Genomic DNA, 20949 nt, shown 5'->3' with positions numbered 1-20949 from the left:
TGAATGAGCTCATGGGCTCTGGAATTGACTACATGATTGTCAGGACCCAATTTTTACCTAATAAACACGCAAATGCCACCGTTAATATTGATACAGGGAAGTTAAATGGATATACTCTCCATGATAAAATGTCATTTTGGAAGAATTAATATGAAGATCATGAGTTTAAATACACAGAACAGACATGAAATGGAAAATCCTGGGCCCTGCAAATTATGAAAGTGATAATTGGGAGGGTGCTATTTCTAAAAGGTTCTATGCAATTTTTTAAAATTGGTTAGGTGAAAGGAACTGCTGTTGTATTAATTTCAGGGAAACTATTGTCTTCACTGATTTTAGGCTTCAGAGAAAGCACACTTAACTCTGGGGAAATGTGTTGCCGTCTCTGCCTTTACATCAGCAGCAGGCCTGTGACTGCTGGCCCTTCAGGGAGGATAGTACTCAGCATAGACCTAGGGACTTGTGTTCCAAGATCAGAGTTCGCTAGTCATCCTCCTGGACTTTGGCTCCTCCCAAACTGATTAGATAACACTGGTTAGATGGTTTTGAGGCCATCTAGCAAAGAGATTCTCAGTATGGACTTTGCACTCAGACTGCCTGGGTTTTCCTCCTGTTTAGATCACCTACTTGTTAGCTCTGTGACTTTGGGCAAGTTGCTTAACATCTCTCTGCGTTGGCTTCCTCACCAATGAAATCAGGATAATTCCGTTACATGGGATTGAGGATTAGTTGATGCATGTAAAATATAGAAGGTACTGATAACACACGGTAGGCTTTTAACTAACTTCGGCTAATACTGTTACTGTTTTTCCCTAATGCCTTTGCCAGCCTCATAGGACTTGTCCACTTCTTTGCCACCCCTGCCATATCTGTTGCCAATTTCTGGCGCCAGACTTACTTCAGGTTTCCTATTTGTAATTAGGAGAGGTTCTGTCTAGTCATCTTCTTCAGAAATCAGCAGTGGGTTACAGTTTCACACCTAATAGACAAAAGGGCTCCTGAATGTGTGTTTTCAGGGAACTGAGCTACTACAGAGCTCTGTATGTGGGCCCCCAAATTTTGGTACTAGGTTAGTACTGATGTGCATCTTAGTGTTAAAAAATCTGCAGTAAGGGATGCCTGGGTGTCTCAGTTGGTTAAGTGTCTGTCTTGTCTCATGTCATGACCTCAGGGTCCTGGGATCAAGCCCTGCGTGGGCTCCCTGTTTGGCAGGGAGTCTGTTTCTCCCTCTCCCTCTGCCTCTTTCCCCCTCTCATGCGCTCTCTTGCATGTGCTCTCTCTCAAATAAAATGTTTTAAAAAAATCTGCAATAAGGGGTGCATGACTGGCTCAGTCGGTTAAGCATCTGCTTTCAGCTCAGGTCATGATCCCAGAGTCCTGGGATGGAGCCCCGCATCGGGCTCCCTGCTCAGTGGGAAGCCTGCTTCTCCCTCTGCCTCTGCTGCTCCCCCCCCACCCCCGCTTGTGCTCTCTCTCTCTCTGACAAATAAATAAAATCTTTAAAAAAAATCTGGGGCACCTGGGTGGCTCAGACGGTTAAGCGTCTGCCTGCGGCTCATGTCATGATCCCGGGGTTCTGGGATTGAGCCCCACATCGGGCTCCCTGCTGAGCAGGGAGCCTGCTTCTCCCTCTCCCTCTGCCTGCTCCCCCTGCTTGTACTCTCTTCCTGTCTAATAAAATAATAAAAAAATCTTAAAAAAAAAAAATCTGCAGTAAGATTCAATCTTCCTCCCCCTCCCCCTCTCTCTCCCTCTCTTATAATGAGAGAATGACACTCCTCTCTAGATTTAGCTCATGTTCCCATCTTTCAAAATGTTTTGAGAGCCATTGTCCCCCATGTAGAATCAACCTCTTTCTCTTGGTGTTGCCACTGTATCCTGCACCAACTTTTATCCTGTGAGCCACACCATTTTAGTGCAACTTCTGTGTCCATGTCTGATCTCTCCTTGTGGGTCCTTTGAAGCTATCTCCAGTACTTAACACAGGCCTGGAATAGAATGGATTCTTAGAAAAATGCTTCTTGAGTCAGGATGAGAGGCAGGTTGGCTGCCAGGAAAATGGCTGGGCTGGTGAGGACCTTTGATGGAGGAACATTTGTTCATTCAAACTGGATCAGGCTCTGTTCGGACATTATTTTCTAAGGAAGGCAGATGACTTGAGCCATATGTATGAACCCAAAGAGAGTGATTCTCAGGAAGGTAACTGTCACCTGGATTTGGTAGAACTACCTTTAACAGTATTTGAATAGGGTTATCTAACTTAAGACTTTGGAAAGGCAATTAAAGGACTTTCTTTTTTGAGAATGGAGCCTAAATTGTTCCAAATTGGAATGAACTTGTGCTGCTATTAATATTCAGTGTAAACATAAAATCACACACACACACACTATTGCACAGATATATCTTATGTGGGAGACTTTAGAGTATGGTGTAAAATTACCAAACTCTTTTTCTATAGAACTTCTTAACCAGGAAGATAGTAGTAGAGTCTTGGTAGGGTCTTCTTTGGAGCCCTTGGTTTTGGGTCTCCAACTCGTTTGGTTCCCTTCTGCATCTCTTTTTGGCACTCTGGCCTAGGATCTTGTGTCTGAGCTAATATTTTCAGTGTGGACAGGTCTCAGCCACTTGATCAAGAATGCTTGGATGTGCATTCTTCTAGGTTTTCTGATTTGATTATACTGAGTATAGCAACCACATTTCAATGGTCATTGCTATTTCTTTTTTTTTTTTTTTAAGATTTTATTTATTTATTTGGCAGAGAGACAGCAAGAGAGGGAACACAAGCAGGGGGAGTGGGAAAGGGAGAAGCAGGCTTCCCACCGAGCAGGGAGCCTGATGCGGGGCTCAATCCCAGGACCCTGAGATCATGACCTGAGCTGAAGGCAGTCGCTTAACCAACTGAACCACCCAGGCGCCCCAGCTATTTCTTTTTTTAATTTAAATTCAATTAGTCAACATATAGTACATCATTAGTCTATTTCTATATCCAGTTGTTACTATACAATGAAGTTAAGATAGTTAAGAAATGGTGACTCTTCGCAAAGTCTGTAAATGATCTAAAATGTCCTCTGCCTAAAATACACCTTCCAAAGTGGTTGTGATTTCAGTTGGGAATAAAGAATATTTTCCAGGTTGACTGATGACTGGAAGATTATTTCATTATTCAGACACCCTCCTCTCCATTCTGTTTTCTGCCTATCACCACAAAACATGCCTCCTGATGACAGTTGCTGAGGTCAGAGCCATTTGCTGAGGTGTCTATTACAATATCCTGACTGAAGATGACATGTGAATTAATAGTTTCATGCCAGCCACATGTGGTAACACAGGTTAGGTCTAGACTTGGCATCTAACCAGGCCACTGTCCAATGAAAGCTTTTGCTATTTGGGTGGAGCAAGGAGATTAAGAAAGTGGAAAGGTCACATGGTGCTGTAGAGAGAGTGGATTTGGAGTAAGGCCAACTTGGCTTTGAATTCAAGGCCCACCATTTACAAGCCATGTTCTATTGGGCAGGTAATTTAACTTCTGTGAGTATTGGGGTTCTCATAAAAATGAGTAATTAATAAGTAGTGCATATCTCATAGGGTTGTTGTGAATATTAAATAAGATTATATGAAATCTCAGTGAACGTCAGCTTAAGAAAACCCAATCAATTACTGAGGTCTTTGTCTGAATTAGGTGGTCAGATCCTTTCTGTTCTGAGAGTAAACTTGAAGTGGATTTGAAGAAGGAGGAAGTGGGAGAAAGGTCTGGAGATTGCAGTAAGATTGAAGGGCAGAGGGGACTTTAGGACAAGGAGTGCCATGAAAGAAAGAAAACATAACAGAACATTGGTACTATGTCACAGACCCGGAGCTAGGCCATTTACCTACATTATCTCACTCCATTTTACAGCCTTTGAGTTATACATTTGGGCCATTGTAAAAATGAGAAAATCAGGGCTCTCTCAGAGAGAGACTTTGGGATTATGTAGCAGGGAAGTAACAATGCTTGAATGACTGAATAGATTGATCTGAAGTTCATGGGCTGGGCCATGGTCCTTCTCCTGGGAAAGAAATGAGGGGAGGGCTGTGGTGGGATAGGGGATTGGTCCATACCTGCTTACTTCTCATCATTTCAGAGATAGCAGTCCATATATAATGATGTGATAGTATTTGTCCCCAAGAAGAAGAGTCCAGAGAAGAATTCCCACAGTCTTAGCAAGTGTTTTATAAAGCACATGATTTCTTAGATGATTTAAGAGACAATGTTCCACTGGTTGTTAGGTTTTTGTTTTTGTTTTTGTTTTTTTTTAATACAGAACGGGAGAAGATATGTGCAAGTGACATATCAGATAAAGGGCTAGTATCTAAGATCTATAAAAAACTTATCAAACTCAATACCCAAAAAACAAAGAATCCAGTCAAGAAATGGGGAGAAGACATGGACAGACATTTCTCCAAAGAAGACATACAAATGGCCAACAGACACATGAAAAAATGCTTCACATCACTTGCCATCAGGGAAATACAAATCAAAACCACAAAGGGATATCACCTCACAACAGTCAGAATGGCTAATATTAACAAGACAGGAAACAACAAATGTTGGAGAGGATGAGGAGAAAGGGGAACCCTCTTACACTGTTGGTAGGAATGCAAGTTGGTACAGCCACTCTGGAAAATGGTACGGAGGTTTCTCTATTCTCAAAATAGAGCTACCCTACAACCTAGCAATTGCACTACTATGCATTTACCCCAAAAATACAAATGTAGTGATCCGAAGGGGCACCTGCACCCTGATGTTCATAGCAGTAATGTCCACAGTAGCCAACTGTGGGAAGAGCCAAGCTGTCCATCGACAGATGAATGGATAAAGATGTGATATATATACTCAGCTATCAGAAAGGATGAATACTACCATTTACATTGACATGGATGGAACTGGAAGGTATTATGCTGAGCGAAGTAAGTCAGTCAGAGAAAGATAATTATCATATGGTTTCACTCATATGTGGAATATAAGAAATAGTGCAGAGGATCATGGGGAAGGGAGGGAAAACCGAAGGGGAAGTCATCAGAGAGGGAGAAAAACCATGAGAGACTCCTAAGTATAGGAAACAAACTGAGGGTTGCTGGAGGGGAGACAGGTGGGGGAATGGGTTAGTTGGGTGATGGGCATTAAGTAGGGCATGTGATGTGATGAGCACTGGGTGTTATATGTAACTGATAAATTGTTGAACACTACATCTGAAAGTAATGATGTACTATATGTCGGCTAATTGAATTTAAATAAAAAAATTTTTTTAAAATTGGCTAAAAGGGAAATGTCATACTCAGGCACTTGGTCCCTTTAAAATAGCTTGATGCCAACCCCACCACTCAGCAGAAAGTCGTTTCAATTATGGGTCCCTCCTATGTGTCAAGCACTGTGCTAGGCCCTGGAAATATACAAGTGAACAAGACAGGATAGTCTTTGCCCCCATAAAACTTTCACTCTAGATGGGAAGATGGACCCTAAATAATTACACAGATAACTCTATAATTATAATAATGAGAAGAGCATGGCAGATGAGTAAAGGTTATTAAGGTCTTTATAAGAGGAGGAATAACTATATTGAGATAAGGAGGCAATTGTCATCAGAATCTGTCCCAAAGCTGTGATAGTTTAGCTCAGCCCTGCAAGATGAGTAGAATTTATCCAGCTGAAGAGGACAGAGCTCCAGATAGAGCACATACTTATCTCACCTAGCATGTTAATTCCTGAATTTTTTTAAACACCTGCTCGTGCTTTGATTTTGGTACCAATCTCAATCCACTCTGGGTATATTCCATTTTAGATAGGAGGTAATTGGTTTGAGCTTCAACCAGTCACTATCCTTTGCCTCTCTCACTGGCTTTGGAACTGATTCACAGCTTCTTATATTGCCTTCTCTATGCCTCTTGGTTTTTGCATTATTCTGCCTGCTTTGTGCTTGCACATTAAAATGGAAAAGGAAGAGATTTAGAAAAATACATTTTTTTTTTAATTTTAGAAAATGCTAGTTGTATTGAAGAGTGGTTACCTGAAATGCAGAGCAAATTTAAATTGCATCTCTTATTTGATACGACTGTTCATGAATACAAGCAAATAGCATCCATTTATTAAGGAAGCCATGTGCAAATGCAGGGCATGTTTGCAAAGGCTTATTATAGTACAAGAGGCAATTGCTGCTTTGTTAATTTGGTTTGTGGCTAAGTCATTACAATGCTCCTCTTCTAGAAAAGAAAATCTACGTAGACTGAGATGTCTGTGGCAGCATAATTGCTCCCATTTTATTTAAAGATAACCCAAATTTTAAAAACCATTGTTGCAGTGGACGTTGCTTATTTGGGGCTGTCCAACATCCATTTGCCCTACTCTTGGAAATGCCACTCCAGTATTTTTTGTAGTATTACATTAGCTTAAGTACGATGACTGTTGCAATAAATAAATGGTAAATTTTCAATGCTTAAGCATTATAAAAAATGTATTTCTTGCTCACGTCATAGTCTAATGTGGGTGTTCCTGGTTAAGTGGCTTCTATTTACTCATTTGGAGATCTCTGCTCCTTCCATCTTCTTGGTTCTGCCCTCTTCTAAATTTTTAGAGTTCTCTCTTTAGTTGACGGGTGGGAAAAGATAGAAGATCACATGTGGAAGGTTGTCATGGCAAGGCCTTCATGCTATTGGCCACAGCTCAGTAACATGAGCACACCTAGCTGTAAGAGAAGCAGAGAAATGTATTCTAGTTGCCTGTGGGGAGAAAAGGAACTAGCAGTTTGTCCTGTAGATATCTGTCTCTTCCCCATGTTTCAGAGGATGCTGACCTCACTCCCCCACCCACCACCCCCAAAATGAAGTATGTAGCTTAGCCCTTACCTATGCTGCTCAGGGATGGACGTATGACCTAAGCTAGTTCATTCAAACTGGAACTCCAGACATTTGTTAAGTGGTTGGGTGGATACTCTGTCTTGATGGAGATAAACAAAGGAACATGTAGTTCTGTGGCAGCCATCTTGAGATGGGAGGTGTGATAGGGGGAGTTACCTTAGAGATTGAAGCCAACAACTGAAAGTGGACTGAAAAATGGAAAGAGAGAAACCACTTTCTGGTCATTGTTTTAGCTGTTGGATCAAGCTTTATCTGAAGCCTTATCTAGTTTTTCCATCAGAAGAACCAGTCCGTTCCTTTTGTTTAATTCAGTTTGATTTATACTTTCTGTTCTTGAAAATTTTCAGTCTTGCAGATGGCATCATAAATGATACAATTACACAAACACTTTGGGAAAATATACTATTTATGTACTTTATTTGGAGAATGATTTAGTTGGAGAAATGGGCTGTTTCTTAATTTAAGGCATTGTAATTATATCTGATTACACACTTACTAGTTCAACGAAGACTTTACATCATGTACCTTTGTGCTTTTTACCCTCACCAGCTCTTCGACTTCCCCCTTCTTGGTAATATTGGTCATTTCAGTGGTTGCACTGTTTAAACTCATATTTCTAAATACATTGGATTTTAAACAAAAGCCAGGGTAGGGTAGGGATCACACTTCTCCCTGTTGCTACACACATGTGGATGAGCATTTGACATTTTTATTTAACACTTCCTGAGAGCTAACAATTAGTGCAGTGGTGTGTCCATATCTGTTTATCAGTGCCCTGGTCAAACACAAAACCTCACAATGTGTAATGTTATGGTAACAATGGGGCTTTCAGGATTTTTTTGAGACTGAAGAGGAAGCAACCAGCCAGAGAAGGCATGGACCTTCTTTATTAGCCAGGATATTGATTCAGCTATAACAAAATAAAACAATTTAAATACAATGGAAGTTTATTTCTCTTTCACAGAGAAATTTGAGCTGGTATTCAGTATCTGTTCTGAGAATTCTTCAGAGACCTAGGTTCCTTCCATTTTGTTCTTCCCGTGTCACTAGGATATTGTTCACATTATCCACTCATGCTCACTAGCATGTCTGGATTTCAGCTGGAGAGAAGATGGAAAGGGGAAAGGGAAGAGGGGTTAGTTGGAATATCTTGGGTTGTGCCCTGGTAATAATAATTTTGAAATATTAGTGGTTTATTTTTTGTTCATGTGATATGTTTATCATGGGTCACTAGAGGTTCTACCTTAGGTTCCTTTCACTCAGGGCCACCAGAGGATGGACCTGCATCATCAGGAGCATTATTACTATGGCCTGTGGCAGGAGAAGGGTAAACTGGATAGCCTGGCATCAGCAGTTAAATGACTGTGCCCTTCACCTGTTGGCCAGAACTGATCACGTGGCCACACCTAACATCAAAGAGTCAGGAATTACAATCCTACAGTGGACTATAAGTGAACAATCCTAATGACTCCTACAGAGGACATGCCTCTTCATAGCATGACTAGAAAGATGCACATATCAATTCTTCTTACATCTATTAGTCAGAATCCCGGCATACAGTTATACCTACCCAAAAAGGAAAGCTGGTAAATATTAGTCTTCAGTTCTGTTGCATGTCTGTGTTTCTAGCATTTCCTTTTGAATCTTTCAGAGATTCTCCCCACAGCTTACATCTGTTCTTCCATGTTGTCCACTTTTCCATTAGAGCCTTAGGATATAAAGCGAGTTATTTTTGCCTGGTCTGACAAATCTAAAATACCTGTCATATCTAAGTCTGGTTCTGTTGCTTGCTTTGTGTCTTAAGATTGTGTTTTTTTTTCCTTGCCTTTTAGCATGTGTTGTCATTTTTTGTTGAAAGCCAGACATGGTGTATCGGGTAATAGGAACTGAAGTAAATAGGCATTCAGTGTAAGGTTTTATGTTTATCTCACTAGCAGTTATGCCCTGTTTACTATTTGTACTAGCTATAGGTGTCCGAGGCTTCAGTTTCTTCCAGTGTCCTTGTTTTTGTCTTCTGGGTTGTCTTTGGGTTCCTCTAGGAATTTCTAAATACAGTCCTAGCCTTGGAGTTCTTTCAGATACAATCTTCTGTTATTATCCAGGAGCCTTATTGTGTCATGGTAAGGTATGGGAGGGGAAGGGGAAAGCATTCTGTACTCTTATGATTCACTCAGTCTTTTAGTGTGTGTCATAAGCTGTGATCTTCACAAGTGCTTCTCAGCTTTTTAATTTTTTTTTTACTTTTATTTTTTTTTTATTTTTAGGTGAGACAGGAAGGTTAAGGGGGGATTGGAGTTTGGTATTTCCTTTCTCTCACATGAATTAGGCTCTAATAAAGTAGTTTCCCTTAAGGGCAGATGAAGAAGAGAATGTTCTGGATGTATTTCAAGGTGGTTACTTTTTTCCTCTTTCTCTGCTGGAAGCACAAAAGGAATCTCTTCATCTTCACTATCAGAACTTGGGCTCCTGGAGGTAACATGACAGTCACACATGAAAGTATGGGGATCTTCCCTTAGGCTGGGCCCCAGGCATTTTTAACTCTCACAGTAGTCCACACAGAGCCTCCAACAATTCATCAATTACAGTTTAAGTTTTCCTACCCATTCCTGGCACCAGCAATTTCCTCTCCTAGTAAGTTGTGATTCTCTATATTTGCCTGTGTGCCTCTCTAGTTTTCAGGGCATTGGTTTGCCCTGTGATCTCAATTCTCTGATGGATTTAAGTAGAGTTATTGACTTTCAGTTCAGTTTTTTTCTTGTTGTGAGGAAGGGAGTGATAACTTCCAAGTGCTTGATATGTCTGAGCAGAAGCCAGTTGTTGATAGTGGTTTCATCGTTAAAGTAATGTCAACTGGTAAATGTTGTGTTTCGAACTGGAGGCCATGTGTCCAGTTAATAATTGAGATTCCATATTGGGGGAATGGCAGTCTCTAACATACCCTCATTAATGAAACTGTAGGTACGAACAGTCCAGGGCTGAGGTGTCTCTGAAGAACCCACAAAAGCACCCATAAGAGTACAACTCAGCATTTGGATTCTGCTAAGCACAGAGAACCCCAATACTAGATTACAATTGTGCTAGTAAAGTTGGGACTTTCTGTCCTTCATCTCTCTTCCTTCTCCAGCTGCAGCACTGGAGAGCCATTGGAGTCCAGTTAATGGGCAATGTATGAGTGGGAGAGGCTTTAGTTGGATGAGGGTTTGGAGTTTTATAATAATGGACAAAGCCCTTTATTATCTGACTGTGACTAGAGGACAACTGAATTACTGGAAAAGCTGTGGAAGCTGTGGCGGAGACTGCCAGTTGCCTGTCCATTTTCCTCTCCCTACTTTTAACAGACCCAGATTGTTAACTAGGCACATTGCACCCTACCTAAAAGCCTCCTTAACACAGCCTTCTGGACAATAAACTGCAAACAGAAGTGTTGCATAATAGTTATAGTGAGTCTCCATAAGCATTCCTTTCTTTTCTTTTTTCTTTATTCTATTCCTTGGGATGGGTATATGGTAGCCAGATCTCCAGCAGCCATTTTGGATTGTGAAGATGGGGGTAGGGTGACACATTTTAGGTTTGGGGGAGCAGTGAGGTAGGAAGAACCCAGTCTCTGAGAAACATGAAACTGTAAAACCAGCTCTAGACATTTCACCCCAAAGCTTGTTTTATATGAGATATAAATAAGCCTCTATCTTATTTAAGCCACTCATTTTCAGGGTTTCTACTTCTCCTAATAAAACCTAATTCTAACTGATCTAAAACCTACCCAAGATTATATGCAGGAGGGAGAAAAATGGGCCTGCGGGGCAGCTTTGCAGATCTGCAGTGGTGAGAAAGAATAAATTTGATTTCTCTAGAGTCTATCTCATTTAACAAACCAGTTACAGAATAAGTGACTCAGAGCTGAGCAAGGTCTCCTACCCAAATCAAGAAGGAGGAGGGGAGGGGTATAAATTCAGGTTCTTCAAGAAGCAGACATCCACATACGATTCAAGATGCAAGGATTTTATTAGGAAGACACCCGAATGAGAGGATAGTAAGGAACCCAGGTCAGCTTGGGAGAGCCACAGACTGCTGTACTGTACAGGAGTGACCCCACATGAGGAGAAGAGGTCAGAGTGTTGCATAGAAGCATGGCCGTCTGTCATGCAGTTGAAGAAAGGTTGGGCAGAGCCATCAGGGAGTCCCAGAGCCCACACTGACCCTTAGAGAAATCCTGGGTCTTTTCAGGGGTGCGTCTGTCTTAATGTCCCTGCCACACTCAGTCCCTGGCTGAGTCATGGCCTCACACAAACTCTGCTGAGAATTTCAGAGCTCGGCAGTTCGAGCCCTTGTCAGTTACGCTCCCTACCTGGGCACTTCGTGAAATGCATTCTCATGACCACACAGAAGCGAAGAGCAGGTAGCTCCAGACAGTGGATCCCTAGATGTGCAGAGTATATCCCTGTGCAAAGGGACTGGACTCCTAGTAGAGTGGCAAGATCTTCCTGCATCCATCAGGGTGAGGTGCCACAAGCTAAGTATCAGCTGCAATACAACCAGGTTTACTGCAGGCTCACTGCCACTTAAGACATTCAAACCATCACTGCATTTGCCAAGATTTTCAATGTACAAGGGGAGTGTTTTGCAATCATAAAGGTGAGATGACTTAAGTCATCTGAGAGGTTCTTAAAGTGTTACATGTACCACAGTGGTAATACATGATATTGTATTAGGAGATACGTAGATAAAATTATTTTAATAATTATAACTTTACTTTTAGAGTTCATGGATAGTGATACATCTCCAATTACATGTTGATTCAAAGTTTTGAATTTAAATTTTAGTTTATTAAAATTTTATTTCATTTACATTTAAAGAAAAATACGAAATACAGGCAGATAGAGAGAGAGAGAGAGAGAGCACAAGCAGGGGGAGGGCAGAGGGAGAGGGAGAAGCAGGCTCCTCACTGAGCAAGGAGCCCGATGTGGGACTCAATCCCAGGACCATGGGATCATGACCTGAGTCAAAGACAATTAACGACTGAGCCACCCAGGCATCCCCACGATGACTTTCTGTAATGCATCTTTAATGTGTCAGTGGCTAGGAGAGAGCTCTTTGGGAACAGGCTACTTCTGATCAGCTGATCAGGGCAATCACATGGATGCAAGGTTTTTGTTTGTTTGTTTGTTTTTAAGATTTAATTTGTTTGAGAGACAGTGAGGCCAAGAGAGGTCACAGAAGGAGAGGGAGAAGCCGACTCGCTGCTGAGCAGAGAGCCCGGTGCCAGGCTTGATTCCAGGACCCTGAGATCATAATCTGAGCTGAAGGCAGACACTTAACTGACTCAGCCACCCAGGCGCCCCTGGATGGAAGGTTTTAAAGGTTTATTTTGCATTTCTATTTTAAACTTTGAGAAGGTATATAGAAAAATTTAAACTGTATTTTAAGTCTGACCCTACTAGTGGGTAGGAGTTGTGTCTTTTTGCACTTGTTAAGCACCCAGCAGATGTGTAATAACTGTTAGAGGAGAAATGATTGGCTGTTTGACTTCATTACTCATCAGCAAGCAGAAACCCTTAGGGAACCTGCACATACTTTCTTTCCTCCTTTTCATGCTTAAGCTCTGCTATGATGGATCCATGAGGTGGAATGACCTAATTGCCTTAAGAGATACCTGAATCACTGGAGTGGAGGAGGGTGGGAGGGATGGGGTGGCTGGGTGATGGACAGTGGGGAGGGTATGTGCTATGGTGAGCGCTGTGAATTATGTAAGACTGATGAATCACAGACCTGTACCCCTGAAACAAATAATACATTATATGTTAATAAAAAAAAAGAGATGCCTGAATTGAATGTCATAGGAATCAGCAGAGAGAGCACAATTCAGAGGAGAATGAGAGGGTAGTGACCAGAAAGTAAACAAGTCCAACACTGTCAGATACGCTCATTATTTAGGATTGTCCAATCGTTTCGTACCTTGTGCCATTACTAAGTGCCTGCTGCCTAATGGTTGTTGCCCTGTAAAGGAATCTAGGGACTGGGATGTGTATGACCTGCATGTCTTTATGTTTTGGTTCTGCTGGGAGAGGAGGTTTGATTAAACTTGCCTTCAGGCAGCTTCTTGGGTGAGTGGTGTACAGATAACACCAATTCTCAGATCCTCTCACATCCCCCTCAATCAAGATATGCTGTGTATCTCCTCTGAGACTTCCAACAGCCATGTTGTATAGCAAGTCTATAATTCAAATCATGGTAAATTCTACCACAAAACAGATTTATTTCTATGATATATACTCGAAAGTATTTGGCTCATTGTAAATTTTTAAAAAGATTTTATTTATTTATTTGAGAGAGAGACAGAGAAAGAGAGAACATAAACGGGGGGAGGGGCAGAGGGAGAAGCAGGCTCCCTGCTGAGCAGGGAGCCCGACATGGTACTCAATCCCAGGACCCTGGGATCATGACCTGAGCCGAAGGCAGACGCTTAACCAACTGAGCCATCCAGGTGCCCCTGCCTATCTTTTCTATCGGACTGCTATTAGGGCCTGGAATTCTCTCCATTGTTTTAATCTAATTCAACATGGATTAAGGGCTTCTGGAATGAACACATGCATGAATGAATGAATGAATTTATGATTTTATTTATTTGTCAGGGAGAGAGAGCACAAGCAGGGGGAGTGGCAGGCAGAGGGAGAGGGAGAAGCAGGCTCCTCACTGAGCAAGGAGCCCGATGTGGTACTCGATCCCGGGACTCCAGGATCATGACCTGAGCCGAAGGCAGACACTTAACCAACTGAGCCACCCAGGCGCCTCTCCTTGTAAATATTTAATAAGTATATCTATTAATTAAATAACAATGAATAAGTGAATGTTTTCTTATTCAATTGTTATTTTTTTTAAAGATTTTATTATTTTTTTTTATTTATTCATGAAAGACAAAGAGAGAGACAGAGGCAGAGGGAGAAGCAGGCTCCCTGCAGAGCAGGGAGCCCGATGCGGGACTCGATCCCAGGACCCTGGGATCATGACCTGAGCCGAAGGCAGACGCTTAACCAACTGAGCCACCCAGGCGTCCCTCAATTGTTATAAATTGATCTTTATATGTATGTTCAATTATAGTAGTCATTCGATATCCTTGTATGATTTGTTAATTTCTTTGACGGCATGGACTGGGTACAGTTGGTACAATAAATTCAAAGAAGTAATATACTCCAAGGGTTAAAGAATGGTAGATGAGACATCATAAATCCTGACTTCTTTTCTTGGTTCTGTCAAGAATGGTTATTGTAATTGACATTTATTGCAGGCTTATAATATGCTAGGCACTTTACACAAGCTATCTTACTTAATTCTCAGAATAAAGCTATGTGAAAGGTACGGCAGGGGTGTCTAGTTTTCCACCAGGCTTCAGTGCTGTGTTTTCTCCTTCCTTGGTCCACAGTGAGACCATATTTCCCACCCTCTTGCATGTGGGAGCGGGTGTACAACTAGTTCTAAGCAGTGAAGTGGGAATGCAAGTGAGGTGAGTCACTTCTGGGTCAAGATCAATAAGAACTCGTGCATGGTCTCCACATGCTGTCTTCTTCATTCACTGCCTGAAGCAGAGATGGGACCCTGAAAAGAGCAGAGCCATATGATAATTATTACTATTATTATTAGCTCCATTTCACACAAGAGGAAACTGAGGCTGGAGAGATCATGTATCTTACACAGGGTAGGCAAGTGGCCAGGTAGGGATTTGATAAGTAGTTTAATTCAGCACATCTTCATATCACTTAGTGCACGGCCAGCCATGTAGACTCAGGTCACTAGAGCTGTGTAAGTCTCAATTCCCTCAGCCATAAATGGGGATATTAAGATTGTCTTATAGGCATGTTGTGGGGATTAATGAGTTAACACATCGAAAGCCTCGTAAGAACGTAGCACAAAATAACTTTAAAAATGTGCACGCACACACACACGCATATATTTGGAACTTTGTCACATCAAGGGTGCTTTTTAATAAATAGTCTATGGTTGAGGCCTGAGAATCTCTTTATCACTCGAGGATTTTTGTTCAGTGACATTTTTTAGATAGGATTTGACCTGTTGTGTGAATTATGCCTTCTATCTAAGGAGACTGTTTGGATACTAATTTGCTCTCTTGCTTCTAAGCAACCAGGAGTGGGGAGAGGGTCAGGCAGCTTCTCAAGCTGTTTCAGGGCAGCATTTGTTACTGGGTCCTAAAGGAAGCTGTGTTCATTCCTTCTGAGAGGGAGAGACAGCCAGGCTGATGGCAGGGTGGGTGGTAAGCAAATGCGCAGCACTTCATGACTCTCCTGAGCTTCAGGAAAGTGAAGTCACAGTCGTAATTCAGAGAAAAGATTGCTTTGATTTTTATTTTGAATAAAAACATCTTGAGGCAGCATGTTGTAGAACACCAAAAGTCAAAATAGTAGGATTCAAGCTTTTAATTAATCTTTGGAGGGTGCCTGGGTGGCTCCGTCGGTTAAGCGTCTGCCTTTGGCTCAGGTCATGATCCTGGGGTCCTGGATTGAGCCCTGCATAGGGCTCCCTCTCAGCAAGGAGTCTGCTTCTCCCTCTCCCTCTGACCCTCCCTCTGCTTCTGCTTTCTTTCAAGTAAATAAATAAAATCTTTAAAAAAATTAATCTTTGGACTTTGGTGTGTTTAATAATTTCTGTAAGCCTCAGTTTTCTTATTTGTAAAATGGGGATAACACTGACTCTGTCTGTTTAGAATTGCTCTGAGGTTGGAATGCAGTTATCCCCAGGAAGGTGATCTGCAAATGCTAAACAGTTGTGCAGAAATGTTAAGTCTTTGTTATTGTTGTGACATTTTTGTGGTTCAGTTGTATTTGTAGCTTTCAGCGTTGAAAGAAAAAAAAAAACTATACCTCATTTTCATGATGGAAGAAATGATGTGTCTGTTCACCTGTCGTGCCTGATAGTTTGATCACCACATGACTGTTTCTTCTAGTTTGACAGTGTGAATGGTTCTGCACCCAGGATAGGCCCATGGACGGTGCGGATGGTACCCTGTGGACTTAGCTTACAAAGGGCAGGAAAGATGGGAAAGAGCCATTAATTAATTAATTAATTAGCTTGCTTGCTTGTTAATTCAATATTTATTAAGACTCTGCTGAGTGTGTTGGGTACTGGGCATATGAAAATGGAATAAGACAGAATCGATCTTGCTGCCAAATTACTTGCAGATAGTAAGGGCAGTGAGAGAATTAAGTTTAGGGTGATCTGGAAGAACAGAGGAGGGATACTTAATATATCCTGTAGTTTGGATGCGAAGGTCCTACAGAGGGTGACTTATTTAGTTTTGGAGCATAAACAGAGATACTCAGGTATAATGACCTAGTGAAATGGGGATAGAAGGACATTATGGGTAGAGAGATTTCTGCGATCAAAGTTACAGAGATAGGAAATAGCATAGCACAGTGTGGTGGAAGCAAAGTGTGACAGTATGTGTGCTGGGGACACGGTGGGGGGGGGGCAAGAATGAGAAGAACATGTTAAGAAAATTTTATCCTGAATGGAAACAGCAGAGGGTTTTAAGCAGGCGCTGGTCGAGGATGGGTGGGGTGGTTGACATATATGTAAGGAGAAATACCGTTGTAGTAGCTTCTGTGAGAGATGATGAGAAGCTGAACCATGCCTGTGGTCGTTGGGATTGAAATAAAAAAACAATGACATCAAGACATATCCTGGCTGGAAAAGTCAGCAGCCCAGGGAGAGAGGAGAATTACAGTTGAATTTTAGGTTTCTAGCTCGGGTAATGGGCTGATGGTTTTGTCACCAACTCAGATAGAGAATGCATGAATCAGATTAGGAGAAGACAGTAAACACTTACTGAGGATGAAAGGATTGGGGGTCACCCAGGTGGCATGGTAGCAGGCATTTGGAAGCCAGATAGCACCCTGTCCGTGGGAGCTTGTGGCTCTATCCCCATGCCCTGCTGGAACATCCTGGGCTTGCTTGGGTCAGGTTAGACACATCTGGGGAGAGGTTAGTGGTAACTAAGTGGGGGACTTTTCATTCTTTGGAGCAGAGACTCCCCCTGGCTCTTCATGGCGACTGTAATCTACATGTCTTCTCTTGAATGCTGTATCCTTAATTCCAGGTAGGGTCCCTTGGGCTCTGCTGACCAGAAAAATGAAAAATCAAATGTGAGATTCTGCATTCCATAGTGACGGAGAGCTCTGGGGGGCTTTGGGAGTCTCGAGTTCTAGTCCCTCCTCTGCCTTTAATTAGTCAGTAGGGTCACCTTTTGGGCCTCTTTTTCTTTGTCTTTTAAAGGACAAAATGGGAGTTGTTGACTTCTAACTTTCATTCAAGTCTTGAGGTCCTGTGAACTGTCTCCATTATTTTTCTGTTTTATGATGCAGACTTAATTCTGAAATTAGTAAAATATGAAGCAATAGACTATCTTTTAAAGAAGTAAAGGTACAAAATCTTCCAAATTACCGAGTTCCTGGAAACTGGTCATAAATCTGTACACAGCACTCTCCCCTGCTACCTGGATTTTCATTAACCCAGAGCTCTATTAACCAGCCCTCCACATGCAGTGTAATCTCAGAGTGGGGCTCTAAGTTTATGCCCTCATATGCTGATGATTGATAGTCATTGTGGTTGCCTTGAGGCAATGTGAGAATCCAAAGTGATCAGACACAGAGGAAATTATGTCCAGCCTAGTTTCAAAGGTGAACTGTATTGCTTTCGCATGATTTGAAAGTCATTAATCTATGTGTGGTGTATATCAGGGCTCCCTGACCTTTTTGTGGGGAGAATTTTTTAATTTCCGTGAGACAGATTCTTTGATTAACCAGAATTTCCTTTTTCCCTGAATATATTAGATAAGAGGGCTTCATATTTACTTACGAGATCCTTTGCTATATTCAACTTAATTTTATGCTCATATGATGTTAAACACAAGTGAAGATGAATCTGATCTTTGGGTATAGTGGGAAGATCTCTCGATTAAAAGTTAGGAGACCCAAGGAGACGTCCTAGCTCTGTAACTAATGAGCTGTGCGACTGTGGACCAACCACTTCATTCTCTGGGCTTCAGTTTTACCTTCTGTAAAATCAGAAGATTGTAGTAGGTAATCTTTAAGGTCCTTGAGATTGTGAATTGGCATATGAATCTGTCTTCCAAATGCTTCAGTTAAATGCAACATGAATTGACTCTACTATAGTATTTTGCATATAAGGTCTTTTCTTGTCAACATAAAGCTAGCCCTATTCTATAACGAAGGAATCTGAGACTGGAGAGAATAAACACCTTGTGAATGGCACAGCCAGGGTCTGAATTCCAGTGTTGGGTTTTTAACCCAACCTGTACGTGTTCTGCTATGACTTTCATGAGAGCACCGTGGGGTGGTGGTGGTGAGAGCAACCTGGGGACTTGGAGGACGAGAGGCTTTGTCTGTCATTGTCTTTTGAGAGGATGATGTATATTTCACTGTCTTTCTCAGTTTAAGAAATGCTCGGCACTGCTTTTTTGTGGCTTCTGATTGTTGCTTTCAGTCTTTCTTGGATCAGATCATGTGTCTTGGCAGTTGCAATACTGTAATATGAGGATCAGATCAGCCCGCCTGTCTCAATAGCTGTCAATTTATCTCTGGGTATTTTTAGGTGCCTCAGATAAAGGTAATATAAATATAATGAAAAAAATGAATTTCTTTCTGACACTTTGTGTCATTTGTATAAAAGATTGAAATCTCCTTTAAAAATACATTTTTAAAATATGTGTTCTCTGGATGTAACTCAGTGTTATGAAACTATAGAAATATTTTAGAGGCCAAATGAATTTAGGAAACTTTTTTTAATATAGTGGGAATTCTCAGAGCTTTTAAAACAATCATGCTCGTTGTGAATTTAAAGGAGGGAGAAAGCATAAGCTCTTTTCTCAACCACATTTAACTGTAAAATCTCCTCTAACCTGTCTCCCCACTCCACCACCAGAATGCTACTGGGCTAGTTTTTCTGAAAAACAGGTTTTCTTCACTGTCCAAAAACAAAATTGTTTTTTTTTTAAGATTTATTTATTTATTTGAGAAAGAGAGAGTGGGGGGCAGAGGGCAGAAGGAGAATGGGGAGCAGACTCCCCACTGAGCAGAGAACATTCCTATAAAACCGTCCATATTGCTAAAATGGCACAAAGCAAAGCGTATTCCCCAGCTTTCTGCAAGTTCGCATTGAGAACATCAAGAAATCTGAAAGGATTTTCGCTTTAACACAAAAGCCTTAGTTGTCCCAATGTAGCTCTTTAGTAAAAGTGAAGTGGTGTCATGCAGACTTTCAGAAAGTGGGGGATACCTGAACCAACTTGTAAATGTTGTAAAGTGCACTGTGCCAAAAGGGAGGCTATCATTTGTTTGAAATACCTATTATGTGCTAAGTACTTTAAAAAATGTTATCTTACTTACTTTTTTCAACTCTATGGGGTTGAAACTCTTCATCCATATTTAAATTTTTTTTTTTTAAATTTGAGAGACAGTGAGAGTGAGAGAGATCACAGAGGGAGAGGGAGAAGCCAACTCCCCACTGAGCAGCAAGCCTGATGTGGGGCTTGATCCCAGGACCCTGAGATCATGACCCGAACCAAAGGCAGGTGCTCAACCGACTGAGCCACAGGCACCCCCATCCGTATTTATATGATAAAGAGCTGAGGCTCAGGGTAAGAAACTCAGTTTGTAGGAACATAGCCTAGATTCACATGTACATCTCACCATCGTCTGGGTTTTCACTATACTTCACTGCATGTAGTTCAGGTGAGGTAGGGTCAGTTCAATCACAGGCATGGAGGGAGCAATGTTCTCTACTGCTCTGACCCCACTGAGACCTGTGCAGAGCCAGCCAGAGACAACATGGTGAGTGATCTCCAGGGCTAGCTTTTCCGTCCGTCGCTCTTTTCCCTCCCTCACTTGGGATTTCTGCAATGGTTTCCACAACCTTCTGGGAAAAGGGTTATTTCTGGGTCTGTGAACGAGAACGAGGGAGGACTTGTGGCGCTCCCTGTTTTTTGGGAAGCCTGATTGTGAGCACTGTCTCTTCCGATATTTGGTTCCACCTTTGGAATGGGAAAATTCCCAGCAGAGAGGAGAAAGCCGAACTGTTTGGCAAGTGTAATAAGCAGTTGCTATTCATGTCCACATCTCAGATGCATTTCCATGACATCTGATTTACATGGAGTGTTTTGTTTAGGCTGTTCATTTTGTGACAGAGTCAGTGGGGTCATTTGGGAAAGAATGAGGGCATTGGTGTCAGGCGGTCCTCAGGGCGAGTTCCAGCTCCAGCACCTCCTTGCTGTGAGGCCTTGGACCTGTCACTTTATGTTCCTGACCCTCGTCTACCTTGCAAGGTGTTTGGAGGATTAAATTGGGCAATGCATACATGATTACTGGCACAAGGAAGGAGTTCAGTGCATCATAACAATTATCGCTACTATTAGTGGTGTAATCTGCATACCTGTTCTTTATATCTCAGAGTAGCTTTTCTTCCCTGTCCCTGGTGAAATAGAGATCAAAGCAATCCTTCTCATGATTTTTTATGGTGGGAAGAGTACTCTGGTGGTCTGTCATCTTTTCTGGATCACTTCTCTCCACAAAGGGAGGGCAAGTTCTTAAGCAGGGGAAACCAAGCAGGAGGCATGCTTGACACCATTTTCCCATGGACTGAGCAGAACTGAAGTATGGTGGAGGTTTAAACTCTTCTACTAAAGGATGCAAATGAGTAACCTACAATCAATTTCAAGGACTAGGGATTATGGCTTTACCTTAGATAATAGAGGAGAGGAATATAGCCAGGGTGGTGTATCAAGAAAAGATCTCATGGTCTAGAATATACCACGGGAACCATATCTCATCCTTTCAACCTTTCCTCTTCCCACCGGCCCCTTCCAAATCCTCAAATGTCATCTTTCCCCCACCATTGGTGTCTACTATTGTCCTTGGATTCTTCCACCTTTCTGTATAAACAGATTCTCAGCTCCATCTGTCTTTTTGTGTTTTGCAAATGCAGCCTGCATAGCTTTCAGCTGATTATTATTAAAGGTATTTTCCTTTGTTCAGT

This window comes from Mirounga leonina, unplaced genomic scaffold (assembly GCF_011800145.1).
Source record: "Mirounga leonina isolate KUSES-001 unplaced genomic scaffold, KU_Mleo_1.0 Mir_129, whole genome shotgun sequence".
NCBI lineage: Eukaryota > Metazoa > Chordata > Mammalia > Carnivora > Phocidae > Mirounga > Mirounga leonina.
Note: the sequence above shows the minus strand (reverse complement) of the source record.